The following is a 24,553-nucleotide window of genomic DNA, read 5'->3' as shown; positions in this document are numbered from 1 at the left end:
TATTCACTACTCCACAAGATGACCTTTCCAAGATAGTGGCTTCTTGAAATCAAGGAGGCCCTGTCTGTCATAAATGTTCTTGAGGTTGACTCAGAGGATGACTCCTGCATACCTTGAACAGCTGAGGACTCTGGGTGACTTCAGAGACACAGTATATGCAAGCAACACCGCCTCAACAAAACTATTGGCTAAAAGGTCAAATAAGTGGTTGGGAAAATGGCCGTTTCCATCACTGTAATGCCTAGAGAAGACATTTGTCTTATGTCACATCCCCGAGTACCATCACTTGGTGATTTACTGGCTGTGAGATCAGCTTAAAGGATGATGTGGCAGCTGTGAAATCATCCAAATGTCTTGGAGTCATTCTTGACTCTTCTGTCTCCCCTCCCTCCCCTACCCCTCCCTCCGTCCAAATCATCTCAATTCTTCCAGCACATCTTTCACGTCAATCCCCTTCCCTCCCCTTGTCACCTTTGACCTGGGTCATTGCAATATCTTCCCTATTGGCCTCCCTGTGTCTCCTTACTAAATCAGCCTCCATGCAACTCCCCAAACAATCCTCTCAAAATACAGTTCTTCTGCTCTAGAATACACAGAAACTCCCTATTGACTCTAGGACAGATTATAAACTCCTGGGGTTGACATTCAAACTCTTCACAGTCTGGCTCCAGCCCACCTCTCCCATTTTTCACATCACTCCCCTTCACAGACTCTAACTCCCAGCCAAAGTGCTGTGCTTGCTGGTTGTTGAACTTGGAATTCCATCTCCCACCTCCATGACTTTCACTGGCAGTCCCCCATGCCTAGAGCACACTCCCTCTTCACCTTCTGCTCTTTAAATCTTTAGTTTCTGGGGCAGCTAGGCGGCGCAGTGGATAAAGCACCGGCCCTGGATTCAGGAGTACCTGAGTTCAAATCCGGCCTCAGACACTTGACACTTAACTAGCTGTGTGACCCTGGGCAAGTCACTTAACCCCCATTGCCCTGCAAAAAAAAAAAAGAAGAATAAATCTTTAGTTTCCTTCAAGTCTCACTTCAAGCACCACTTCCTATGGAAAGCCATTTTGGGGTTTGTTTTCTTTCCCCCTAAGTGTGAGCACACTCTCCCTTCTCGAATTATCAAATACACTCTTTTGTCTAAATTGTGTATTCCCTTTTGTAGAACGTAAGCCCCTTGGTATTGGGATCATTTTCCCCCATGTCTTTTTCCAGCCACTTGCCCAAGGTGGCATCACTTCACCCCTTTGAGATGCCAATTCTTCAGCTATAAAATTATCAATTTGGAAAAAATGACCTCTATACTAGCTTCCAGAATGAAATCTATTACATGCTTAGAACTAGATTTTAAAAGGTTTTGTTTTTATATTCCCATTATTTAGCATGGTGCCTTTTACATGGGAGTCACTTCATGAATGTTTATGGGATTGGATTCGAGTCCTTCTACATTGGGCAATTTCCCATCCTCACCAGCATCCAGGACAACTCAATCCAATTTCAGATCTTATTTCACCCCTTCCCCTATAAGGTGCCAAGGCTATTGACTTATTATCCAAAAGAAGTAGAGTAGATCTCTTATCCATTGTCCATTCCCAGCCATTTGCTCCAGAGTAAAGGGCATGTAGCTGAAAGAAGACTGGATTTTGAATCTGGTGGTTCAAATCCCACCTTTGCTCCTTACTCCGTGGTAGGGGACCACGGGGAGGTCACTCCTTTAAGAGCCAATTTTTTCAGCTGTAAAAAGACCAAATTGGACAAGATGACTCCAAGTCATTTAGACCTTCCAGCTCTAATTCTGTCACACACTTAGAGCTATTTTTAAAAAGTTTAAAAGGTCTATTAGTGGCATGCAATACTACCACCAGCTCATATTCTGGGACCTCAAGGAAAATTTTCCTGAAAGGGGAATTTTTAGGCAAATCATTTTAATATTTAATTTCTCTGTCTTGGTCGATACAATCTTAAACTGCATTGAGAGATATGTCATTCCCAGGACTAAGGAGACCATCCCATTGTGTTCTGCCCCAATCAGATCATATGTAGATGGCCATTCAGAGTGCCATTGTTTGGGAAGGACATTGACAAGCATAGTGAAATTGATGGATCACTGTACTTGGAGGTCATGTTCTTCATTAGCCACTTAGTAGTTGTATGAACTTGAGTAAGTCTAGGGGAGACCTACATGATGCAGTGCATAGAGTGTGTGCCTGGAGTCAGGAAGACTCATCCTCATGAATTCAAATCTGGCCTCAGACACTTACTACCTGTGTGACCTCTGGCAAGTCACTTAACCCTGTGTGCTTTGGTTTCCTCATGTGTAAAATGAGCTAGAGAAGGAAATGTCAAACCATTCCAGTATCTCTGCCAAGAAAACCCCAAATGGGGTCTCAAAGAGTCAGATTCAACTAAAAAACAACACAGTAACAAACCAGGGCAAGTCGCTTAATCTGTCTGCCTCAGTTTCCTCATATGTAAAAATGAAGAAGCTAGATTTGACCTCTTTAAAAAAATTTTTTTTAGTGAGGCAATTGGGGTTAAGTGACTTGCCCAGGGTCACACAGCTAGTTAAGTATTAAGTGTCTGAGGTCAGACCTGAACTCAGGTACTCCTGACTCCAGGGCCGGTGCTCTATCCGCTGCGCTATCTAGCTGCCCCTAGATTTGACCTCTTAATTCCATTCTAGTTCTAAATGTATGCGATGCTATACAGTTGGAAAGTACATAGAGGATGATAAAGAGCTATATGCTAATGCCATATCACAGAGGGGAAGTTGAAGATGGTGGTGATGCTGCTGTCGATAATTCTGGTGATGGTGATTTATATATTCATATATTTATATATTCATTTATATAGAGCTTTAAGGTTTTCAAAGCATATTATAAATGTTATCTCAGTTTATCCTAACAACCTTGGGATGTAGATCCTATTATTATCACTGTTTTATAGATGAGGAAACTGAGACAGACAGAGGTTAATTGACTTGCCCAGGGTCACACAGCTAGCAAGTATCTGAGGTCAGATTTGAACTCAGATCCTCCTGACTCCATGTCCAACACTTTACCCACTGTGTCATCAAACTTCCTCACGTTCATAACACTTATCACTGTGCCTTGCACATAGTAGGGGCTTAATAAATGCTTATTGATTAATTGATTGATTTAGAACTGGAAGACAGTTCAGAGGTCATCTACTCCCTTGTCTTAATGGTTGAAAGAATTGGGAGGGGGTGTTTAATGTACAGAAGAGATGATTTAGGGGCAGCTAGGTGGTGCAGTGGATAAAGCACTGGCCCTGGATTCAGGAGGACCTGAGTTCAAATCCAGCCTTAGACACTTGACACTTCCTAGCTGTGTGACCCTGGGCAAGTCACTTAACCCCCATTACCCTGCAAAAAAAGAGATGATTTGGGGTGGTGGGGGGGGTAGAAGCTATAGCTGTCTTCTTGATACTAGACTAGTTGTCAAATGGATTAACCTTGTTCTGCTTAGCCCCAGAGGACAGAATTTGGAGTGATAGGTGAAAGTTGCAAAGAGGCAGCTTGAACCATGATGTAAGAAAAGATTTAGGCTGAATTCATCAAAGGCTGAAGTCTCCAAAAACATGCCATGGAGAGCCGCTGAGAGGGCCACGGAAGGTGGCACACTGGGTATGAGCTAGCCATGAGCTGTGGCTAAGAAGGGATCCTGTGGGATAAGCCGTGGAAAACTTGTATGTGTACAAGTGAATGAGAGAGTGGGGTAGTCATCAGGCAAGAAGAAAGGAACACAGATGTTGGATAGACCAGGCGATCCCCTGGTAGACATCACATTAGTCTGACCCTTAGAATGGTACTTGTGTCCCTATGGAGAACTCTTTGTAGGGGACAGAGATGAGTCATACGGGAAGGTCAGGTCAGGTGGGATCCTTATCATGGAGGGAAGAGCAAGGATCCATTGACATATTGGAATAGAGAAACAAGTTATCCAAAACAAAGCTTAGTTGGTTTTATCCAAGGTGGAAGAATGAACAGCAATGGGCAATGATGGGGGAGAACATGGAGGATCCAGATTATATATAAGGAAGAGCTTTCTAACAGATCAAGCTGTCCTGAAATCAAATGTTTAGTCATATGCAACTCTCTGTGACCTTATTTGGGATTCTCTTGGCAAAGATACTGGAGTGGTTTGCCATTTCCTTCTTTAGCTCACTTTACATATGAGGAAACTGAGGCAAAAAGGGTTGTGACTTGCCCAGGGTTGCACAGCTATAGTAAGCATCTGAGGCTGTGTTTGAACCCAGATCTTTATGGGAGAGGGGAAGGGGTAGAAAAGGGAAAAGAGGGGGCACTCTATCGACCAAACCACCTCATTACCCTATAACAAAAAATAAGCAAACAAAAAAAGGAATGGAAAGAGTTAGCTCTGGCCCCTGCTTCGTCCTTGCTTAGTTGATCTATATCCATCTCCCCTCCCCCCAAATAAAAGAATTCAAAGACTTTCTGCTCACAGTCAGGCCAAAATCAGTCAGTCAAGCACAAAACAGGTGCTTATTAAATGTTTTTTGAGTGACTATTGATCAGCTGACTTGCTGTCTTTATTCCCTTCCAAAATCAAGGAAATTAAACACCTCCTACTTACAGCTGGGCAAACGGCAGTTAAATCTATCAAGAGTAAGAGTGAGAATAGTATAAAGTTTAAGATTCACTGTGGCAGGCCCCTGGGCATCCCAGACAAAAAGAAGGCAGAGAAACACAGACATCCCCATCTCTGGGTTTGGCTATAAAGAAACTAAAGTGAAATCATGAGTTATTCAAACTATTTTGAAATTTAGAAAAATGTGAAAAAAGAAATAAAATGGGCTGCCTAGAGAAGTGTTGAACTTCCTGTCAGTGGAGGCTCCTCTTCAAATAGAGGCTGCTTGACCACATGCTAGGGATTTGTGTTTGGGTATAGGTATAGGTAGGACACACTTAGGTGGCCCAGTGTATAGTACTCTGGGCATGGAATCAAGAAGACCTGAGTTCAAGGAGCAACTAGGTGGCATAGTGGATAGAGCATGGGCCCTGGAGACAGGAGGACTTGAGTTCAAATCCGGCCTCAGACACTTAACACTTACTAGCTATGTGACCCTGGACCCCAATTGCCTCACTAAAAAACAAACAAACAAACAAACAAAAAAACCAAAGAAGACCTGAGTTCAAATCTTACTTCAGACACTTATTAACTGTGTGACCCTGGGCAAGTCTCTTAATCCCTGTCTGCCTCAGTTTCCTCAACTGTATAATAATATAACTAGATAATACCATCTACCTACCAGTGTTGTTATGAGGATCAAATAAAATGTCTGTTAAAAGCATTTAGCCCAATGTCTGATACATTATAGAAATCTTATTTTCTCTTTGTTTTGTTTTTGTTTTGGGGGGCAATGGAGGTTAAGTGACTTGCCCAGGGTCACACAGCTAGTAAGTGTCAAGTGTCTGAGGCCAGATTTGAATTCAGGTCCTCCTGAATCCAGGGCCGGTGCTTTATCCATTGCACCACCTAGCTGCCCCCTCTTTTCCCTTTTCTACCCCTTCACCTCTCCCATAAATAGTCCTATGAAATCCTTATCCACCTCCCAGTGCCTGAGCTGCCGAAGCTGGTGGAGAATCTCTCTCTCTCTCTCTCTCTCTCTCTCTCTCTCTCTCTCTCTCTCTCTCTCTCTCTCTCTCTCTCTCACACACACACACACACACACACACACACACACACACACACACACACACACATATATACATGACATTCCCTCCGCTCCCCTTAGATAGATAACTTTGCTTATGATGTTGGGAGAAAGGGCATGGTGGAAGGATAGATGTACAAACCACAAACCTGTGGTCCAGTCCCGCTAGGGTTCCAGTGTCAAATCAGAAACAAGATAATTCTTGTTGGTTTGGGTTGATCATTCCTGCCTCTGACTTTTTTCCTGGTGCATATTAAGCCTGCTGAGGTCAGTTCCAACCTGTTCTAATCAGTCCCTTCCAGATTGACTACAGATTGTTGCATATTGGGTATGCACCCAAGATGGCATCTCCTTAAAGAAACTGTTAAAGCTGGCGTCCCTCTGTGCAGGAAGTGTCTATAAGAGGTGGACCCAAGAGAAAAGTAATCCAAGGAAAACCAAAACCAGATTTTTCTTTCTTTCTTTTTTTCATTTAAATTCCATGGCCCCCCTCCCACTTCCTCCAGAGACCTCGAAGGGATTTTCCAACACCTTTGCTATGAATGGGAAGCACTTTAAAGAATGAAGAGAAGCTACCTAGCTCATACCATTTCAAGGTGGTCAGTAGTAATTAACTGGCATCTAAAGTATCACTTCATTCTTATATAATTAGGTCTGGTTAAGGGCATGGCTGGCTCCCTCACCATAAATCCAGGTGGCCAGAGGATGAGTGAAGTGGCTTTCTTTATTATTTACTCGGTCTGGGGTCCAGTCCAAAGAGTGAGCCAATGGAGCCCTCTAGTTTGTGCATCTGAATACACTAGCACCAGAGATCAGTCCCTTAGGAAATGACTATGCATTGGTTGGGGGAATTTCCCCACAGAAGGTTTGCTATGTCCAATGCCCCCTCCAAAAAGCACTATTATTATTTTCTTAAAACTCAAAACAACTCAGCTCTCTACATTTAAGCTCTACCTTGCCTATCAATCTGCCTGGATGTAGAGGGTTCTCGTTTGCCCTTTTGGTGTATAATCACACTTCCTTGATGTACAATCCCCTTCCAGATTCTTCCCCTCCACATAGCTGTGAGAACTCCTAGAGAGGACCTAAATGCAGATCCACTGGCATATTGGAGCAATGAAATAAAGTTATCCCAAAGCAGCATGGGCTATCTTATTCTACTTTATCCAAGGAAGCAGGACAAGGAGTACTAGGTGCATGTTGCAGAGATGCAAACTCCAGAACTAGGGTCCAATCTTCCCTGAAATGGTTTTGTTTTCCTCCAACAAATCTGTGAGGTTGTTAAGCAAATATTATTGTCTCCATTTTATAGCTGAAGAAACTGAGTCCCAAAGAAGCAAAATGACTTGCCTTGGGTCACACAGTCAAGGAATATTTATTAAGTACTTACTATGTCCCAAATACTGTACTAACCAAGCTGGGATTTGAGCACTGCTTCTATCAATTAATCAACCAACTAGAATTTAGTAGTTAATGATCCTTTACTAAGTGCTAGGGATACAAAGAAAGGCAGAAACAGTGCCAGCCCACAAGAAGCTCACGTATTTATGGGAGAGACAACATATGCATTAATAGGCATCCATGAGATAAATGAGGCATCTGTGCATAGAACACTGGACTTGGAATCAGGAAGACCTGCGTTAAAATCTTGCCTCAGACACATACTAGCTGTGGGTCCCTGGGCAAGTCACTTAACCTCGATTGCCTTAAACATCCGTGGCCATCCGTAGTAGTCCTGATGTATATCTTGACACTGGACCCAGGTGGCTCTGGAGGAGAGAGTGAAGTTGGTGACTTTGCACAGCCCTTCCAGATGAGGAGATAGAGGTGCAGAAGTGATATTTGAAACAACACCTTCTTGATTCCAAGGGCAGCACTTTACTTAGGCCAAGCCAACATAAGTTATCATCAAATCCTGCTTTGAGTCCATTTAGTTGACTGCTAGCTGAGAATAATCTGGAGAATTTGGGCAGGCCTAAGAGAACAGTGACTGGAAAGGTACAGAGAAGAGAAGAAGATTGTCCAAGGTTCAGGAGGAGAATTAAAGACAAACCCTGTTGCCATCAGATTTGTTGTTGCTGCTATTCAGTCATTTTTCAGTCCTGTCCAACTCTTTGTTTTGTTTTTTGGGGGGTTGTTTTTGTTTTTGTTTTTTGGTAAGGCAATTGGGGTTGACAGCTAGTAAGTGTCAAGTGTCTGAGGCTGGATTTGAACTCAGGTCCTCCTGACTCCAGGGCCAGTGCTCTATTCACTGTGCCACCTAGCTGCCCCTGTCCAACTCTTTGTGATCACATTTGGAGTTTCTTTGGTGGAAATACTGAAGTGGTTTGCCATTATTCCTTCCTTAAAGCCATTTTCTTCTCCAGGAAGGCATCCCAGAGATCATCTAATCCAACACCCTCATTTTATCACCATAAAGCATCTAGCACAGGGTCTGGCACACAGTGGACACCATATTAGTTGTTGTTTTTATTACTCATTATTAAAGGCTAAATAATTTGGACCAGAATCTTATACACTTACTGGGTATTTGAGGCGGGATTTGAAGGCAGGTCTTCCTGAATCCAAGGTCAGCTCTCTATCCACTATACCAGGGAAGCTGAGAGGGACCTTTGCGGGGGCTCTCATTATAAAGAGAAGGGAACCGAAGGCCATAGAAGGTAAATGATCCCTCCATAGTCACTCAGATAGCGAGCAGCAAAATCAAGATCCAAAGTCAGATCTTCCCTGTCCCAATCCAGCTTCACACTTAGATAGAAATAGGAAAGGAGGGAGGGAATCCAGAGGAAATAAGGGGGGGGGGTCCTGAGGAAATGATGGGACCCAGAGGAAATGATGGGGGATACAGAGGAAAGATGGGGGTCCAGAGGAAATAATGGGGGGTCCAGAGGAAATAATGGAAGGATATCCATATTAAAAACTTTCCAGTGTTTTATTCACTAGCTACTCCCCATATGTAATCCCTCCATCTGCCCTCCCTTTCTCCTCCTCCTCCTTCCTTTTTCCCCTTCCCCTTCCCCCCCCACCCCCAGTGCTCTTCTCAGAGACTCTGCTGGCTCCCCTGATTCCAGACAAGAGAGCAAAACACGTTAGCCGACAGACTAGCAAGACGCAAAAGGAGGCAGGAATCAAATAAAAGGAAAAGGCAGGAGCCACAGGTCAGTCTCGTATAAATATTTATGCTGGAGGAAAAGTTGGTGCCTGAGTAATGACCTTGTGGCTGGTATTAATAGAGATAATGTGAGTCTGTAGGATGCTCAGCCAGGAAAAAGGAGGAGGGGCCAGGACACTGGGGGCAGGGGAGATTGGGGAGAGTGGGAGAGTTTGGGAGATTATAAATCTTCATGCCAACCACAAACCCCAATGACCTTTTTATCTTTCCCTCCCTCTTTTTCATATCAAATCCTCCATCCTGAACTTTCTGTCTCCCCTCTCTGCCCCCTTTCCCTTTTATGTATTTCTATTTTTTTCCTTCACTGAATATGGAATTTCTGATTTGGGGGTTGGCTTAGGGGAAGGAAGGGCAACTAGGTGGTGTAGTGGATAGAGCACTGGGCTTGGAAGACTCATCTTCACAAGTTCAAAGCTGGCCTCAGACTCTTACTAACTGTGTGGCCCTGGGCAAGTCACTTCACACTGTTTCCCTCAGTTTCCTCATATGTAAAAGGATCTGGAGAAGGAAATTACAAACCACTCCAGTATCTTTTTTTTTTTTTTAAGTGAGGCAATTGGGGTGAAGTGACTTGCCCAGTGTCACACAGCTAGTAAGTGTTAAGTGTCTGAGGCCAGATTTGAACTCAGGTACTCCTGGCTCCAGGGCCGGTGCTCTATCTACTGTGACACCTAGCTGCCCCCACTCCAGTATCTTTTGCCAAGAAAACCCCAAATGGAGTCACAAAGAGTTGGACACAACTGAAGAAATGACTCAATGAACCTGGACCAATCACTTAATTGCTGCCTGCCTCAGTTTCCTCGTCTGTAAAAGGAGCTAGTGAAGGAAATGACAAACCCCTCCAGTATCTCTGTCACAAAATCCCCAAATGGGGTCACAAAGAGTCAGACACAATTGAAACACCTCAACAACAACCTAGGGAAGGGACACGTCAATCACTGCTCTAAGTACAAATGCTAGAGGTGGGGCCAGAGAACATGAATTCAAATTCTGACTCTGTTACTTACTACCTAAATGACCTTGGGCAAATGACCTAAATTAACATGGATCTTTGTCTCCTCCTCTATAAAATGAGGAGGATAGATGAGCCAGCACTGAGGCTCTCGTCCAACTTCAAGGGGACACTTTTCTGATTGACTCAGCCATGTGGCCCAACAATCAGTCGCCAAGGATTAACAAACAGATGTGTGTCCCATCACTGGCACTTACTCTTTACTTTTAGTTTTCGGGAACTATGCTTTGTAAATGTGTGTATGCTGTGTCAAATCAAAATTTGTCAATAAAGATAAGATAAACCTAAAACCCCAAATATTTATTAGGCACCTACTGTGTGTTAGGCTTGGGGGGGGGAGTAGTGAGTGAAACAATCTCTACTCTCAATAAGTTTACATTCTACTGGAAAAGACAACAAGTAGATTTAAAATAATAATAACAATGTTTATGAAGCAATTTATGAATATTTTTCACATCTATCATTCACAAATATTTACATTTTATCTTCACCATAGCCCTGGTGTGTAAGAGAAAATATTGGCAAGGTAATGAAATAAGTCGTTAGTTATGATCATGGGCGTGTTCTGTCATTTTTTCAGTCATGTCTGAAGCTTTGTGACCCCATTTGGGGTTTTCTTGCCACGGATATTGGAGTGGTTTGAAATTTTTCTTCTCCAGCTCATTTTACAGATGAGGAAACTGAGGCAAACAGGATTCAGTGACTTGCCCAGGGTCACACAGCTAGTGTCTGAGGCTGGATTTGAACTCAGGTCTTCCTGACTCCTGGCCTCTATCCACTGCACCACCTGCCTGCCCCAATGACATTCATAGAGAACTTCATAGTCATTATTGCTTGCTTGTTCTCTCTCTCTCTCTCTCTCTCTCTCTCTCTCTCTCTCTCTCTCTCTCTCTCTCTGTGTATGTGAGGGACCTCACACACCATCTAGTCTTGTGTGGATGCTAAGTGCTGGGGGTACAAAGAAAGACAAAAACCAATCCCTCCCTGCTTTCAAGGGGCTCAAAGTCTAATGGAGGAGACACATACAAACAACTATGGACAAAGAAGATACCTACAGGATAAATTGGAGTGTGTGTGTGTGTATGTGTATGCACACACATATGTGTATATAGACATGCATATACACATACATACACATAAACATACATATATGTGTTGTTTTTCCCCAGTAAAATCAAGTCAACAGGCATTTACTAAGAGTTTATTAGTCACTGTGATAAATGCTGGGACTCAAAGAAAGGCAATAATAACCTTGCCCTCAAGGAGCTTACATTCTAATGTGACAGGGAAGACTAGTACCCAACATACAATCATCTAGCCCCTTTCTGAAAACCTCCGCTAGGGAGGAACCCGTCCCATCTCTGGAGACAGTCCATTCCACTTTGGGATGGCTGCCATGGTTTAGAAGGAAACCTTCATATACCTATTGCTCTCAGTTCTGCCCTCTGGGGACAACTAATCCCTCTTATTTAGGACAACTCTTCTAATACTTAAAGCCATAGTGTGTCCATATGGAATCTTCTCTTCTCGAAGATAAATGTCCCCTATTTCCTTCCATCCACCAGTCTTTCCTCTGATGAAAGAGCAGAATTCCCTCTGAATAGGAGAAGAGACTTTAGTGCTATCTACTTACCAGAGATTTCCCAAGGCAACCTTCCAACATTAAGAGGATGTGGGTTCTGAACATGGAGGGAAAAGTATCTTGAACAGCTTGCAAGTGGAGTGGGAGGATGGGGTCTTTGATACTGAAGATAGCTGGCTGCTGTTGGTCAGTGACCAACAAGTTGCTGAATGAGAGCCCATTTAAACATGAGACCTAAAACCCCAAAAGACCTTCTCAATTTCCCCTTCCTAAAGCTGAGTCCAACTTCAAAATGGGAAACGACCAAATGAAGGAATCAACTCATTCTTCCTGGTTCACAGAATCACAAAATATGAGAGTCAGAAGGGATCTTGGTGGCCATGTAATCCAACCTCTACATACAATGAATCCCTATACCGAATCAACCTGGACCGGGGAAGCGAGGCAGGCAGAAGTGAATTCAGCATTTAATCACTATTTACTATATTTGCAATGAATGCACTGGGGCCTGGGCACTGAGAATAAAAAGCCAAAAAAAAAAATTGACCCAGATCCCACCCTAAAAGGACAATGAGTAGAAGTAGAGCCATAACCAACAAATGTGTTGTCCAAGAAAGTCCAATGATTTGAAAAGCACTTTCAAATAATCACCTCTTTGAGACAAATTTAGTTGTGGAATAGAGATAGACCTGTAGATACAAGGTTCTACAATGGGGAGACAGAGGCTCCCAGAGCTCCAATTTATCCTGTAGGTATCTTCTTTGTCCATAGTTGTTTGTATGTGTCTCCTCCATTAGACTTTGAGCCCCTTGAAAGCAGGGAGGGATTGGTTTTTGTCTTTCTTTGTATCCCCAGCACTTAGCACCCACACAAGACTAGATGGTGTGTGAGGTCCCTCACAGGTCTAAATCTATGATTCTAGGATGATAGGAGTCTATGGTTTTTCTCAGAACCTGAGAATTTCTGAGTTGGATGAGATAACAGAAGCCATCTACCCCAGTGTCTCTCCGAAAGAACAGCCTCCCTATAATGTACATGACAAGAGCTCCCACAGCCTTTGCTTGAAGGCTTCCAATGAGGTAATAGCCATTATCTTCCAAGAGTTCCATTCCACTTGGGCAGAAATGTCTGTTTCTAACAAGTGGAAATGTGCACCTGTTACTATTTGCGGGCCACCCCCTATCCCCACCCAGTGCCAAATTCAATCCAGTTCAATCATCACTTATTAAGTGGAGAGACAAAGATTAAAAGATGAAACAGTGCCTGGCCTCAGGGAGCTGACATTCTTCTGGAAGGAGACAACACGTTCACAGATAAATAAATGTGAAATGTATACAAATCTAAACACAAAATTATTTCTATGGGGAGCCCATTGAGGAATCAATTGGAAAAATAAGAAATAGCCTCTTGTAGAAGGTGATAATTGAGCTGAGCATTGAAGTGATTCCATGAGATAGAAACATGGGGCAAGAGTGTTCCAGGCTTGTAGGATAACCTATGAAAGTCATGGAGGTGGAAGATAGTAAAGTCATGTATACTGGATAGCGAACAGACCAGTTTAGCTAGATCATAGTTCATAGGAAGAGGAGGAAAGTGAAATCATGCAGGAGAAATTGATTGGTTTATGAAGGGCTTTAAATGGCAAGATAAGGAATTCCCATTTGATCCTAGAAGCAATAGGGACCACCGAGACTTCTTGAGCAGGAGAATGTGGTCAGACTTTGCTCTAGGAATATCAATCAGCAGAGGGCAGAGCCAAGATGGCGGAGAGGAATATCAATCTGGTATCTGCATGGAGGGTGAGTTAGAGAGAAATGAAACTGACCAACTTATAGCCTATTGCCATTAATGTGGTAAGAGAGAGTGAGGGCCTGAACCTGGGTGATGGCTGAGTGAGTGGAGAGAAGGGAATGAATATTAGAGGTGGAGAAGCTGTGAACGAAGAACTGAGAAGCTTTGACAAGCTACTGGGGAAGGGCAAACAAGGGTTGGGAAAAGGACAGTGAATGGTGAAGGGTGTTTGGAAAGATGGAGATGCCTTTGGACCCCATTTCTTATCATGTCTTCCCTGAAGTCATCTTTCCTCCAGCCTGAACATCTCTGGTTATATCAACTGATCCCCAGATGGCATGCATGGAAATGAGAGCCTTTTCCCAATCTGGCTGCTTTCCTATGTGTGCTTCTCAATTTATTATTCCTTCCCCAAATAATCTAGAACTGAAAACAGTACCCCAGATGTGACCTAACCACATCAGAGGACTGAGGGGTTACCAATACCTTACTCCTGGAAACCATTCCTCTCCTTCTACAGCTGAAGAACAAATTCATTTTTTATTAGGTGTGGTATAATAATAGATTGAGTGCTGGGCCTGGAATCAGATAGTTGTTGTTCTGTCATTTTTCAGTCACAACTGACTCTCTGTGACCCCATTTGGGGTTTTCTTGGCAGAGATACTAGAGTGGTTTGACATTTCCTTCTCTGGCTCATTTTATACATAAGGAAACTGAGTCAAACAGGATGAAGTGACTTGCCCAGGGTCATAATACAACAAATAAAAGTCAGAGGCCAGATCATAACTCAGGAAGATGAGTCTTCCTGATCTGAATTCAAATCTGGCATCAGATTCTTTTTTTGTTGTTGTTATTTTGTTTTGTTGTTTTTTAGTGAGGCAATTGGGGTTAAGTGACTTGCCCAGGGTCACACAGCTAGTAAGTGTCAAATGTCTGAGGCCGGATTTGAACTCAGGTACTCCTGACTCCGGGGCTGGTGCTCTATCCACTGCCCATCTAGCTGCCCCCTGGCCTCAGATTCTTGATAGCTTTGTGTCCCTGGGCAAGTCACTTAAACTCTGTCTGCCTCAGGTTCCATCTGTGAAATGAATATAATAGCAGCACCTACCTCTCTGGGTTGTAGTGAGGATCAAGTGAGATAAATTTGTAAAGCTCTTTTCAAACTTTAAAACATTATGTAAATGCTAGTCATTGTCATTACCGCCATTATTATTATTATTATCATTATCATTGTCCTATTGACAGATAGTTAGTTTGGAGTCCACTAAAACCTCCAGATCTTTTTTCAGGCAAACTGTTGTCTCATGATGGAATTCTTGTAAAGTAAATTTAATACTTAAATACTTGTAAAGTTAACTAGTTAGCTAAACACTTGTAAAGTTAATTAATTCATTAAATGCTTGTAAAGTTAAACACTGGTACAGTTAACTTTTTTGAACCCAAGTGGAAGATTTCCCATTTGTCCCTATGAAATGTCATCCATAAATTTCCAGCCTATCAAGAGCTTTCTTGATCCTGACTATTTTATACTATCTTAATTATCCTTTCTGTCATTGACATTTTGAATAAGCACCATCCCTGCCTTTGCCCAAATCCTCGATGTAGTGAGTAAATAGCCCTGAGACAAGCACAGATCCCTTGGGCATTTCACTGATAACTTCCATCAAAGTTGATATGGAACTATTAATGACTACTCTCTGAATCTGACCATGCAACCAGTGCTGAACCCATCTAAATATACTATTGTCTAGACCACATCTCCCCATCATTGTCATAAGAATAACAAGGAGTCCTTTATCCAATGCTTTGCTAAAAATCCAGCTAAATTGTCTCAATAGCATTCCCTTGATCTAAAGGAAGAGGGGTGAGGGATGATACAAATTAAGTCTGGCTTGACCAAATTTGATGACTTTTAGTGACCCACTTTCTTCTCCTCATAGCTTTATGCTTTATAGCTTAGCACAGTGCCTGACTCATGCTAAGCGCTTCATAAATGCTTAATGACTTGACTTGCTTTGGCTTGACTTGACTCAACTAGAGGGTCAGCACCTACTATATGTCTATGACATTGGCATCAGTTTACTTCAAGATTCAGAAATTTGTTCCCTATGCCTGGAACCTTACTTATATATGCCTCCTCTTGAAATCCATGAATTCTTTCAAAACATCCCTCTCATGAAAAAAAAAACTGAGGGATAAGGTGGGGGAGGGACTTCCAGAGGGGTGTATGGATTGGGATTGGGAGGGTAGGGGGAGAGGGTGAGGGAGGGACTCTTGGAGGGGTGGGTGGGGATGGGGAGTGGGACTGTGAGGGGAGAAGATAAAGTAACAGAGATAGGATAAAAAGAGGCTGAGGAAGAAAATAGTAAAATAAGATGGAGGGAAATTCACAAATAGTAATTATGCATTTGAATGTGAATGGGATGTTTATAGTAGCTCTCTTTTGTGGTGGCAAAGAACTGGAAATTGTAGGGATCCCTATCAATTGGGTAATGGCTAAAAAAGTTGTGGTATGTGGTTGTGATGGAGTACTACTGTGCTATAAGAAATGATGATGTCAATGATCTTAGAAAGGCATGGAAAGACTTGTACAAAATGAGGAAGAACAAAATTGACAAAACCAAGGGAACATTATATAGAGCAACAGCAATATTATTTGGAAAATTACTTTGAGGAACTAAGTCATTTTGACTGTCATGAATACCCAAATTAAAAATAAAGAACACATAGCGGGCAGCTAGGCGATGCAGTGGATAAAGCACCAGGCCTGGATTCAGGAGTTCAAATCTGGCCTCAGACACTTGACACTTACTAGCTGTGTGATCCTGGGCAAGTAACTTAACCCACATTGCCTGGCCAAAATCAAATAAATAAATAAATGAACAAATGAATGAATGCATAAGTAAACAAAGGATGAACAAATAAATAAACAAACAAACAAACAAATAAATAAATTACATGAAGAAAGACACTATTTGCATCCAGAGGAAGAACTGATAAGTAAAAGTATTTATAGAATAATTTACATATATATACCTATTTGTGTCTAATGGTAGCTATCTATAGGGTAGAGCAAGAGGAGGAAAGAAAAAAGGGAAAAAAATTAAATTTGCATGACAACTTTATATTTAAATGGAATAGCAAATTGTACATAATAGACTTACAGTTTCATGCACAATCCTCTTTTTTATTATACTATGTTATGGAAATGCTTGTTTTACTCCATAAATTAAAAATAAAAATTTTAAAAATAGCTCTCATCCCAAGTCCTTTCCTGAATCCTCTCCCCCAACCCTGACACACTCTCTACTCATCCCCTCCTCTAAAATTACTTTGTATTTCCTTGAGGTCAGAAACTGTTTGGTTTTTGTCACTATTTCCAATGTGTATTATAGTGCCATGTAAATATAATAATAACAAGCAACAACAATAATAATAGACATGAATATAGAAATAGGAATCTGACCTGATGTTTCATTGAGAGAGGGAACTCCTAGGTGAGGAAATTGCATTTATTAGTGCAGGTTGGGACCTTTTTCTGAAATTTCTGGTCTTGGGTAATTGCCTGGAGCATTGAGAGATTAAATGACTTGTTTGGAGATATGCAGGCAAAGAAGTGACATAAACCGGACCTAAATCCAGGTTTTCCTGGATTTGAGACCAGCTGCCTCTCTGCTACTCCTCACGCTTTATATTTTGCAAGGTGCATTGCAAAAATAATGTCATTTGCGCCCATATGACAGGTACTTACAGATGAAGTAACTGAGGCTCATGGAGGTTAAGTGACTTTATAAAGGTCAGACAGCTAGTGAGTTTTGTGAGGAACCCGAGCCTTCAAACCCAAGTCTTCCTAATTCCAAGTCCAATCCATTATGGCTCACTGACTCTATACCATTATTTTAAAAAAATAACAAATAACAAAAAACTTCACAATAGACCTGTTAAGTAGGTAGAACAGTTATCATTGACCCCATTTTTCAGGTGAAGAAAAGCTTAGATTGATGCTTATTGCTCGGTATTTGAGTAATACTGGTACAATGGTAGCATCTGCTTGAATCTGCTGCATTAATCTTGAGGAGCTGAAGGCTTTTCTTAACAGCTCCCTTCTCTGTCACAACTCAGTCTTCCCTTCTCCTTCTCCCTTGTCTGGTTTCCCCAGAGCTACCAGTTCTTGGCTCAGCAGTGCATGACCCTTGGCCCTTCCTCTATGCTTCTAGCCCTGATAATGTCTACCTGGTTACACTACCCTCCCCAACATCTTCTTTCCCTACCCTACCCCATGCATTCTCTCTCTCTCTCCCTCCCCCCCCCCTTCTCTCTCTCTCTCTCTCTCTCTCTCTCTCTCTCTCTCTCTCTCTCTCTCTCTCTCTCTCTCTCATTCTCTCTGATTTACATCTTCTCTCTCTCTCTCTCTCTCTCTCTCTCTCTCTCTCTCTCACACACACACACACACACACACACACACACACTTTTATACAAGTTTCTGCGGTGCAGCTAAGTCTCTGCAGTAGCTTTGATTGATTGAAGGAACAGGTCCCTGTTCATACTTGTTTTGGATTGATTCAAACTAGAAGTGTTTCTACTGATACAGGTAATTACTTTTAATGTCATTGGATAGTCGGTGGAACCCTAGGTCTTACAAGTAAATGAATGGTCCTCCATACCCAATAGCCTTCATATAGTATTAAAGGCAAGGATTGCCTTGAACTTCTTTTTTTGTTTTGTTTTGTTTTTTTGTTTTTTGTTTTTTTATTGAATAGAATTTTATTTTCCAAAATATCTTGAACTTCTTGAACTTTTGCAGAAGTGGAGATTTAGACTGACTCCCATTAATCTACTCCTCCATTAGCCCTCCACTGACTGAATTTGTATCATCCTCCATTCCTTAGTGCATTTCATTTTGCTAGGCCACTCCTTGCAGAATAGTCATAAACTGTTTATCTCCTAACTCTCTGTCTCCCATGATCCTGGGCTGGGATATTCATGGCCTTACCACAAACACCCAGGAAATTCCTCTCAATATATAAGTACAAATTCTCTGGCTAGCTTCAAAGCAAGAGAAGTCTAAAATAATAGGAGGTTACTTGGTGGTTTTGAATATCTGGGTGTTTTTTTTTTAATCTTCTCCTCTAAAACAGCCTAATAAAGAAAACCACAGTACTTATTAAAAAAATCCAGTTAGCTACCAATGTGAATTGATTTTATTTTAATAAAAAAGTCATAAAAATAATATATTTAGAGTTGAAAGAGACTTTCAAGATCACCTAGTCTAACCTCCCTGTTTTTGTAGCAGAAGAAACTGAGGAGAGAAGGTACTGACCTACATTAGTACACAGAGTTTTCTTATCTGGTTATTAGTTTTATTCATTAAATCATAGTTCTAGTCCCGAAGAAAATGAGAACCAAAGAGAGGAAGTCATTTGACTAAAACCACACAGCTGTTAAGCAGCAGAGTTGAAATTAAAATTCATTTCAATTCAATGCAAATCCAGTGAACTTGTATTGACACCTACTCTATTAGCTCAGTCACCTGTGCTTACAATATGTGTGGTACTGTGCTAAATGCTAGGGATATATATATTTTTTAATATATGACATTTTATTTTTGTTCCCCTGATTAACAATATTTTTTGGGGGGGTGAGGCAATTGGGGTTAAGTGACTTTCCCAGGGTCACTAGTAAATGTTAAGTGTCTGAGGCCAGATTTGAACTCAGGTCCTCCTGAATCCAGGGCCAGTGCTCTATCCACTGTACCACCTAGCTGCCCCCAACAATATTTATTTGTTTGTTTGTTTGTTTAAATTTTTAATTAATTAATTTAGTTTTAGTTTTCAGCATTTGTTTATATAAGATTTCAAATCTCAAATTTTTCTCCTTCCCCCCCTCCCCTAGATAGCAGGCAATCCGATATAGGTTATAGATAGATAGATAGATAGATAGATAGATAGATAGATAGATAGATAGATAGATAGATAGATAGATAGATAGATAGATAGATAGATAGATAGATAGACAGATAGATAAATATCTATCTATATTTATATCTATATATGTATATATAGAGATATCCAACAACATTTATTAAAGGTAAGACAAGTTCCTGCTTTCATTGAACTTACATTCTAATGGAGAAGGCAACATGAAAATAACAATCTGCATATAAGATATCTAGAGGGTAGATGGAAGATGATGTTGGAGAAGAACGCATTAGCAAATAGGGGGACCAGGAAGAATTCTTGTAGAAAGGAAGATTTGAGCTGTCTTAAAGGAAGCTAGGGAATTGAAAAAATGGAGGTGAGTGGGTAAAACATTCCCGCAGGTATAAAGATACAAAGGTCAGGAAATGTCCTGTTCAAGGCACAGTAAGTAGGACATTATGGCCCGATCACAAATACAGCCTTGAAAGGGAGGAGAATGAATGAAGGCTGGAAAGGGTAGAGAACTTTAAGGACAAACAAAGGACTTATTACCTGCAGGTAATAGGGAGCCATCCGGACTGGGAGTCAGAGATGTGATGACCCTGCAACCGCTAAATTGGTTCTGAAAATATTCCTCTATTAAAGAATTACTCACACACACAGTCCAATCAGAATTTAAGTAAAAGTTTTTATTATTTGGCACAGAGAGGTATGGCCAGGAGAAGAAGTCTAAATAAAGGAGAAGATGACAATTTTATAGAGGAGAGAAGGGGGTGGGAAAGAGATTTAGGTCTAAAAAGTTACAACCGTTTGGAAAATGTTTTGGATTGATTCAATCAAAAAGTGTTTCTGGGGGCAGCTAGATGGCGCAGTGGATAGAGCACCGGCCCTGGAGTCAGGAGGACCTGAGTTCAAATCCAGCCTCAGACACTTAACACTTACTAGCTGTGTGACCCTGGGCAAGTCACTTAACCCCGATTGCCTCACTAAAAAAAAAAAAAAGTGTTTCTACTGATACAGGTAATTACTTTTAATGTCATTGGATAGTAGGTGGAATCCTAGGTCTTACAAGTAGCGTCTTGTTTGAATATCACACATACAGAGCTGTGAAACCCTGGGCTGGTCACTTAACCTTTCAGTGTCTTAGGTAAATTTCTTACCCCAAAAGTTGTTGAGTTCCTTCTCTATGTAAGTGGAGGGAATTTCCAAACTGGTCGTTTCCCCTGCACCAATGAAACTATAAGTATCCCCACCCACCTCCACCAAAAAAAAACCCAACAACAAAAATGTACAAGTCACTTGTCTAGGGGATAGGAATACAAAGAGAAAATTTTAAAAATAACTCAGGGGCTTGCATCATACTTGGGGAAAGGGGAGTAGATAGGGAAGAGAAGGATGCATGTCAAACAGATAAGTGCATAACAAATAACCATGATAATCTAGGAAATGAGAATGCGTATAGTCACTGGGGGAATCAGGACAAACTTAATAGAAATAACCCTTGAGCTGAGCTGAGGAGAAAACTAGGGGTTTAAAGAGCTGGACATGAGGAGGAAGTGCAGCTAAGGGGTTGCTAGGTAGTACAATGGATAAGACATCAGGTCTGGGATCTAGAAGATCTGAGTTCAAATCCAATTCCAGATCCTCATTAGCTATGTGACCCTAGACAAGTCACTTAACTTGTTTGTCTCATTTTCCTCATCTGTAATGTGGGGATAATAATAGCACCTACCTCCCAGGGTTGTTGTGATGATCAAATAAGACACTAATTGTAAAGTGTCTAGCATATATTAAGTACTACGTAAATGTGAGCTATTATTAAGTATATACCAGGCATCACTGATACCAAGCACATCACAAAATTGAGAGACCACAGATCTACAGATTTGCCAAATTTGAGATTGAGAAAGGACCTTGACAGCCACGGAACCCAACCTAATCCTGAAAGCCCCTCCCCACTGTCACAACCCACAAATGGTTGTTCAGCTTCTGCTCAAAAAAACAAAAGAAAATACCACTTCTTCAAGGCAGCTCATTCTCATGTTGGACAACTCTTATCATTAGGAAGTTAATCTTGACCTCTAAATTAAATTGGTCTTTTCAAAACTCCTACCCGGGGCAGCTAGGTGGCGCAGTGGATTAAGCACCGGCCCTGGAGTCAGGAGTACCTGAGTTCAAATCCGACCTCAGACACTTAACACTTACTAGCTGTGTGACCCTGGGCAAGTCACTTAACCCTAATTGCCTCACTAAAAAAACCAAACAAACAAACAAAAAAAAACCTCCTACCCATTGCTCCTGGTTCTGACCTCTGGGACCAAGGACAAATTGGTGGTGGTTGTTGTGGTTGTAGTAGTACTAGTAGTAGTAGTAGTAGTAGTAGTAGTAGTAGTAGTAGTAGTAGTAGTAATTGTTGTTTTTGTTGTTGAGTCATGTCCAACTCTTTGTGATCCCATTTGGGGTTCTCTTGACAAAGATACTGAAGTGCTTTGACATTTCCTTCTACAGCTCATTTTACAGATTAGGAAACTAAGGGAAACAGGGTCAAGTGACTTGCCCAGGGTCACATATCTAGTAATTTTCTGAGGCTAGATTTGAACTCAGGTCTTCCTGACTCCAGGCCCAGTACTCTATCCACTAGCTGGTTCATAATTCTGGAGTTGTAAGGGACATTCTAATTAAACCCCTTCATTTTGCACATGAGAAAACAGGTCCAGGGAGGTTGAATTACTTATCTGAAGTCATAATGGTATTAAGTGGCAGAGTCAGAATTAAAACATAAGCCCACTAACTTTAGATCCAGTCCCCTTTCTATGTGAAGACAATTACAATGTGTCCCCTGCATCTCTTCTTCTCCAGGTGGAACATTCCCAGTTCTCTTGACCGCTCCTTATATGACAGGGAATCAATGATCAATAATCAATAATCTTCATCTCTGCCTCCTGGCTTCCCTGACTTCTTTTAAGTCCCACCTAACATCCCACCTTCTCCAAGAAGCCTTTCCTGATCCCTCTTAATTCTAGTGTCTCCCCTCTGTGTACTGTCTCCAATTTGGGGCAGCTAGGTTGTGAAGTGGATAGAGCATTGACTCTGAAGTTGGGAGGACCTGAGTTCACATCTCACCTCAGACACTCGCTAGCTGTGTGACCCTGGGCAAGTCACCTAACCTCAGTTGCCATAAACATCCAGGGTCATCTCTAGTCATCCTGATGTATATCTTGCAACTGGACCCAGATGGCTCTGGAGGAAAGAATGAGGTTGGTGACCTTGCACAGCCCTCCCTCACTTAAATCCAATTCACTGCAAGTCATGACATCACCCCAATGTCATGGTCCTCTTTGAGATTGAAGGACAAACAACAGTTCTGATTTATCCTGTCTATGACTGTGTGCACACCATCTCCCTCATTCAAATGTGAGTTTCTTGAGACCAAGTACCATCTTTTACTATTCTTTTCATCCCAATGCTTAGCACAGTGCCTGGAACGTTGGAGAAGCTCAGTAGAACTCAGAGCAAATGACTGACCATTCTAGTCGCTCTCTTCTGGACCCTTTTCAGCTTATCAGTATCTTTCCTAAACATGAGGGCTGGAGTTCAGGACTCCAGGTGTGATCTGACCAGGGCAGAGTTCAGAGGGCCTCTTCCACATCCCCCTCCTCTATTCCTGGAAGCTTTACCTCTCTTACCGTGGCCCTAGATTGCATGAAATTTTTCTGGCTGACATCTCGCTACTGACTCATTGAACTTACAATTCACTAAAACCCTCAAGTCTTTCCAGACAAATCACTATCGAGCAGGAAATAGCCTGACTCCTGGATGGAATGCTGGGTTTAGGGAAAAGTGAAAAGGACACTAGATTTGGCATCCAAGGGTCTGGGTGTGAATTCTGCCTCTGTCTCTTATAATCTGTGTGACCTTCAACTGGGACACGGTTTCTTTATCAAAACATGAGGGGCTTGGATTGTGATAACCTCTAAGGTTTCTCTGAAGGTGGCTAGGTGGCACAGTGGATAGAGCACTGGGGCTAGAGTCAGAAAACTCCTCTTCCTGAGTTCAAATCCAACCTGAGATACTTACTAGCTGTGTGACTCTAGGCAAGTCACTTAACCCTGTTTGCCTCAGTTTCCTCATCTGTAAAAGGAGCTAGAGAAGGAAATGGCAAGACCACTCCAGCATCTTTGCCAAGAAAACCCCAAATGGGGTCATAAACAGTTGGACAGAACTGAAGAAATGCCTCAAGGAATCTGGGCAAATCATTTTATCTCTGTCTGCCTCAGTTTCCTCATCTATAAAATGAGTCAGAGAAGGAAATGCCAAACCACTCTAGTACCTTTGCAAGAATACCCCAAATGGGGGTCAGATATGATTGAAAAATGACTACAACAACAACAACAAGGTTTCTTCTAGTTCAATAGTCTGACACAGGCCAGTTTGGCTGGACCATAGAGTGTTCGAAGGGTAACAATAGGCCCGACTCCAAATACAGTATTTTTCCATTACACTATGCAAGTGTCAACATTTTTCCAAGTTATTCGTCATTTCACAGTATCGACTCAGGGGAAATGAGTCCTCTCTCCTTCCAACAATATTTGCAAATTCTGAATTTCTTCTAAATCAATAGCTTAATGGCTTCCTCGTCCCACATCCTCTCCTTTCTTCCCATGGCTCTTAAGCAAAGTCCATCTGACAATGCTCCAGAACATCCTCCTGAGGCATAGCCTTTTACCTGTGGCCAATTCCATGATGACTTTCATTTCGGGATGATGTTTCTTTGGTATCTGGCCAGATGACAGAGTTTGATTTCAACCACATGTTGGGTAACATGATGAGCTATGCCATTTTCCTTCCAAGATATCCGATCTAGGTTAACACAACAGGCATTCCCCACTGTATACTTTTATCTGCCTGTGACATTGGACACCACTCAGTGTTGGGACTGACAAAAGCTTGAAGACAGGAGGTAGGGCAGGGAACCACTTTACACCTGGGGGTGGCCTTTCTTCAATGGACAGTGAGCCAAAATGACATTGTGTGGGCAGCTTTTCCATGGTGATATCAACTGGCATAAGCCCATGTCCACGGGCCTTAGAAACAAGGATTCTGCCCAACGTGTCCTTCTGTGAAGCTACTGTCTGCTCGCCAAAGTGCTATCAAGACATAAGATCTGACAGCTGTAGGAGGTGAGAACTTGAAGGAACCTCAGTGATCCGTCTTTGACACATGAAGAACCAAGATGAGGAGATGAGGAATAATTGGTCAGATGTCAAAAGCTTCTAAGAAACATTTTGTTTATTGTGTTGTAGCTTGTGTGATGCTCAAATGTGGGTCTGAACATGACCATTTCTGTGTCTTGCCTTATGTTTGTAATGCATTGCCCCATACCT

The sequence above is a fragment of the Dromiciops gliroides genome, chromosome 1, assembly GCF_019393635.1.
Source record: "Dromiciops gliroides isolate mDroGli1 chromosome 1, mDroGli1.pri, whole genome shotgun sequence".
Classification (NCBI taxonomy): domain Eukaryota; kingdom Metazoa; phylum Chordata; class Mammalia; order Microbiotheria; family Microbiotheriidae; genus Dromiciops; species Dromiciops gliroides.
This window is presented reverse-complemented; position numbering follows the sequence as displayed.